A 5,408-nucleotide genomic window follows, 5' to 3' on the forward strand; every position below is an offset into this window, starting at 1 on the left:
CAGGCGAGTCCCCTTGACTCCACAGTCAATATCTCCCGACCTGTGAGCTAATTCAAGAGGAACAAATCAATGGTGCTCTGCTCTCTGCATTCTGTTTTCATTAAAAAGCATAAAAACATCAAGTCTATCGCACATGCGCTGACGTGACCGGTTCCTCTCAGCGTCTTTAATATTCAGCCGGCTGTACTGCAGCCTGTGATGCTCCATGCCCTTTGAATTTAACTGAGCAGTATATGACATTTGTATCCCTCAGATCTTAACCAGAGTGCAGCGCTTCGCTTTTAAAGCTAGAGAAGAGAGCTCCATCCAGTCCTTGACTTCAGTCCCTCCCTTCAGAGACAGATCGCTCTTATAAATTGGCACCTGGAGGCTTTCAGCAGAGAACCAGCGCGGCCACAGATCAGCAGTGTCATGGGGACTGGCTGCTGCTCCGGCCTGCAGCGAGGTGGCCACTCGCTGCAGCAGAGGGAGCAGAAAGAACAGCTTCCATACCACCAAATCCAAAATAAATCCCCCCTGTCAGCTATAAATGAGCAGAAAAGAGTGCCTCTGTTTCTTCTGCAGCTTTTTTAAAGCTGCAGCATCCACCCACCCTGCAATCCCCAGATGTGCAGCGCCTCAGGCAGGAGCTGATGGGATACAAAAAGAGGAGACCTTTTTAACTTGACCTATCAGTTCCCTGTCAATACATCTTCCCCTCCTCGAGCGATGATCTCTGACCTCCGAGGCTGCCAACAGGAGGTGGAGGACTCACAGGGAGGAGGGAGGAGCAGGAAGAGGGAGTCTAATTCATCTGAAGAGTGGGAACAGATAGATGGAGGCAGGCAGGCTGGCGGTGCTTTTTCAGCAAGGTAATGACGCGTGGTGTTTTCAGTCTCAAGAGTGTGTGTGTGTGTGTGTATTTCTAGGTTTTGTGATAACACACAGAGAAGGCTCCATGCGGGCATTCACATAAAGGAGGAGAGAGGGAGCGGTGAGGGAGAGGGAGAGGGGGAGGTGAAAAAATGTAGAAAAACAAAAAGGAGAAGACAGATACGGAGGTAAGTGCAGGATGCAGAGACGGAGCGGGTGCAGAGTGAGACGTCAGCAGGTGATGGAGGTGCAGCGCAGGTGAGCGCAGAGGGAGGTGAAGAGTATGGCTTTAGATGGAGAGGCTCCTTCACTTATCGTCTGTCATCAGAGCTCCAGCAGGGGCCCCCTGTCCTCCCACACTGAGCCCCAGGAGAGGTGCCTGGGCACGGGCCACTTACACACTGACAGACCTCCTGCCTGGATACTTTATCATCAGGAGCAGACAGGAGCAGGGGTGGGGGGGGGGGGAGCACACAGCGAGGACAGCTCCTCACAGAGAGCAGGAGGAGATGCTCCCTCACTCTTTGTTTCTTCTTCTTTCTTCTTCTTCTACACAAAAACATGCTTCATCAAAAGTTGTCCCGGGTTAAAAATGTGTCCACTGATCTGTGGAGGGACTGAGCACTGCAACAACCACCACACAAAATGTTCACACTGCCAATGCTATACACTAATGATGCAAACTTACACCTTAGCAGCATCTCACAGGTGACCCACTGAATGTGGAGCGCAGTCACTGACAAGAAGGTAAAAAACGTAAATTATTTAAGCTACACAAAGGGACCGAAGAAAAGAGTACCCTCTCACAAACACTCAACAAAATCAAAGATGCTGCTTTGCTAAAATGAAGACAAAGGAAACAAGTTAAAGCTGTATCGATCATATTACCACGGCGGCCATTTTGCCCAGACATCACGCTCACAAAGTCATAATGTTGTTATCGTGTCCAACTGTTATGCTCCACAGAAAAGTCATGTAAGGCCCTGAGTCCACAGACAGCACCCACAACCTTATTGTTGCTAGGTTACAAAAGTTAACCTCTTCTTCCCTCGGTAATGTCCTTTAGGTGTCTTTTAGCTCTGTGTGTTTAATATTTACTTTAATTTAAAGAAATCTCACCAAGGAAACATGAAGACGATGTAAAGGAGTCATGTACTGACATCAGCAGCAGCTCTACACCTGAAACTGTTCCCTCTAAAAGACGAGTCCACCATTGTTGTTGACAAAGCGCATATTAGAAGTCCTGCACCTTCTCGATTTTGATTGGTTGGTGAGGGAGAAGTGACTTTGACGAGTATGGCACTGATGGTAGAGGCTGCTGTGTAAAGAGTCCATGGGCCTGATTTACTAAAGGTTTGCGTGTCTTAAAACGTGTGCAAACTTGATACCACCAGCAAGTGCTATCTGATCTACTAACCGCGCAGTGAGGATTGCGTCTTTCAAATGAGCAAAACAACACGCATTGACCATTTAGTACGTTTGACTTAATGAATATGCAATATGGGGCGTTTCTGCCCTAACGTGCAAAATACTGGGAGGAGAAAATGCAAACAAGTTAAGTTAGTACACGCATTGTGATTTACCAAACCTGGCAAAAATTGCGGTGATTGTGACGATGTCTGAATTTAACACCTTTGAAAAGAACGTGTTAACCCAGGAGACCAGTGTTACACACAACATGCTGCTGTTATTGTAGTTAGGAGGAGACATAAGCACAATAAAAGAAGGCATAAAGATCACGTTATTCCTCACATGTGTTTACATGTTTCAAATGACAGAAAAATAAATGGCATGCATTTATTTTTTAATTTGATTCAATATTCTAATCGTTAAGGAAGAGAAACACCATGACTAAACTACAGGCTATTGTTGCCATATAGCCAAAGAAAACTGAACATCCACAGCCTCTGAATTCTATAGAATTTCAACATTGACATTTATTTCTTCCTATTTCCCTCTTCACCAACATTACATTTTAAACTGGGATTTCCTTTTTCTCGGGTTGTGCGTCTCTCCCCCAGCTCGCCCTCTCCGGTGCGCTCCTCTCCATAATGCTCTCGTCACCTCCCTCTACAGCCCGCTGCTGCTACTCTGTAGGACGCTTTGATTGGGGGACCTCATCACTGTTTGTACCCCCGTCTTCGATGCCTCTTTCCAGGGCATTTATGTCCGATCAGACACAGCACTGGCCATACTCGAAAGTATTGTGCGTTTATTTGCCTCTTTTATTTGTGTGTGTGTGTGTGTGTGTGTGTGTGTGTGTGTGTGTGTGTGTGTGTGTGTGTGTGTGTATGTGTGTATGTGTGTGTGTGTGTGTGTGTGTGTGTGTGTGTGTGTGTGTGTGTATGTGTGTATGTGTGTGTGTGTGTGTGTGTGTGTGTGTGTGTGTGTGTATGTGTGTGTGTGTGTGTGTGTGTGTGTGTGTGTGTGTGTGTGTGTGTGTATGTGTGTATGTGTGTGTGTGTGTGTGTGTGTGTGTGTGTGTGTGTGTGTGTGTGTGTGTGTTGTGTGTGTGTGTGTATGTGTGTGTGTGTGTGTGTGTGTGTGTGTGTGTGTGTGTGTGTGTGTGTATGTGTGTATGTGTGTGTGTGTGTGTGTGTGTGTGTGTGTGTGTGTGTGTATGTGTGTGTGTGTGTGTGTGTGTGTGTGTGTGTGTGTGTGTGTGTGTGTGTGTGTGTGTTCACTCAGACAATGCAGTCCTGTTCCAGCTACTGAAATAAACTGAGCCCAGAATCAGCCCTCACAGATGGATCTCTTCTTCTCTTGGAGTTATCACACTTTCAATAAAAAAAACAGACATCCGAATGAACCCGGGAGCTCCGAGTGCGGAAACTTTTCTAATTAAAACTCGTTAACTTGTTGGCATGAACAGACACACGGACAGAATGTTGACGTATAACTGCCGGCTCAGACTGAACACAAAAGAATCCAGTTTGATTTCCAGACGTCTCCAGAGAGGAGCAGAGAGTGTCAGGTCTGCTGCAGGTCTTTCCTCCCTCTGGGACTCTGAATCATATGAGACCATGATGAAGCCTAATGTGTCGGAGATTGAGTCTCTTTATTACTGGGGGGGTTTAGTGGAGTGAAAGATAAAACATTTTTTAATCAATCTGACTTTTTCTCCTGAAGTCCACTGGAGGTCAAAAGATCTCTGGCTGCAGGACAATCCAAACTACCTGAAAGTCATTGAATGCATCGTTCAGAGTAAATGATCATTCTCTGACCCAGACATCATTCAGCTGCTGTAGGACGTGCAGGAGTTTATCAGGAGTGAAGACTTTATCAGTAAGACGCCACATGCTGCTGCAACGCCACACATTTAGAGAAACGCGCAGCATATTCAGAAACGCTGCACATTCAAAAGCAAACTCCCAAAACAAATGCAATGGCTGAAACACGCTGCAAAGAATCAAAAGACGTCAATAAACAACTGCAGATACAGAAACGCTGCAAGTTCAGCCTTTAACGTGCTGCAGGCCTGTAGGGGGCGCTCTGTGGAACTGTTTATTTATGGACTGAGTCAGGACAGCCAGGTACAGAAAGTTTTGTTTGGATAGGGAATATGTTTTGTTGAAAGACACAGAATAACATCAATGTTACTGTCAGGAGTCTCTCTGTGAGGAGGTTCCTGGTTAGAATCCCCGTCCTTCAGGAGTCTCTCTGTGAGGAGGTTCCTGGTTTGAATCCCCGTCTGTCAGGAGTCTCTCTGTGAGGAGGTTCCTGGTTTGAATCCCCGTCTGACAGGAGTCTCTCTGTGAGGAGTCTGCATGTTCTCCTCATGCATGTGTGGGTTCTCTCTCTCCCCCCCTCTCTCTCTCTCCCTCTCTCGTCTCTCCCTCTCTCTCTCTCTCTCCCTCACTATCTCTCTCTTCCGTCCCTCTCTCTCGTCCCTCTCTCTCGTCCCTCTCCCTCTCTCTCTCTTCCGTCCCTCTCTCTCTCTCTCGTCCCTCTCTCTCTCCTCTCTCTCTCTCTCTCTCTCTCCCTCTCTCTCCCTCTCTCTCTCCCTCTCTCTGTCTCTCTCTCTCTCTCTCTCCCTCTCTCTCCCTCTCTCTCTCCCTCTCTCTCTCTCCTCTCTCTCTCTCTCTCTCTGTCTCTCTCCCTCTCTCTCCCTCTCTCTCTCCCTCTCTCTGTCTCTCTCTCTCTCTCTCACTCAGTGGTTTATGTCTATTTTATAAACCTCAGAAAGAGATGCAGGGAGAGCTAAAGTAACATCAAGAAGCTCTCTCTGCAGACGAGTGTTAGCCTTGAGGTTGAATTAATAATCAGCTGAGTTAATCTTTAATAAGGAGTAATAGTTCGCCTTGCCGGGATATTTGCAACAACATGGAACAAGATGTCTTCAGATTGTAGGACTGTGAACTCTCTCTGAGAGAAGAGAGAGGAGTTCAGATGTTGATCTCATATTCATGTGAAACAAACACAGCCGAGAGGATCATGTTCATACTGAGACTGACCACTGATGTGGTCAAAGACAAGCAGGGTCACATGACTCTGATTTCATTTTCTTAGAAAGGCCTCATGCGCAGAGAGCAGGAAGACGCTGCAGGAGCAGGATG

The sequence above is a fragment of the Labrus mixtus genome, chromosome 10 (assembly GCF_963584025.1).
Source record: "Labrus mixtus chromosome 10, fLabMix1.1, whole genome shotgun sequence".
Lineage (NCBI taxonomy): Eukaryota > Metazoa > Chordata > Actinopteri > Labriformes > Labridae > Labrus > Labrus mixtus.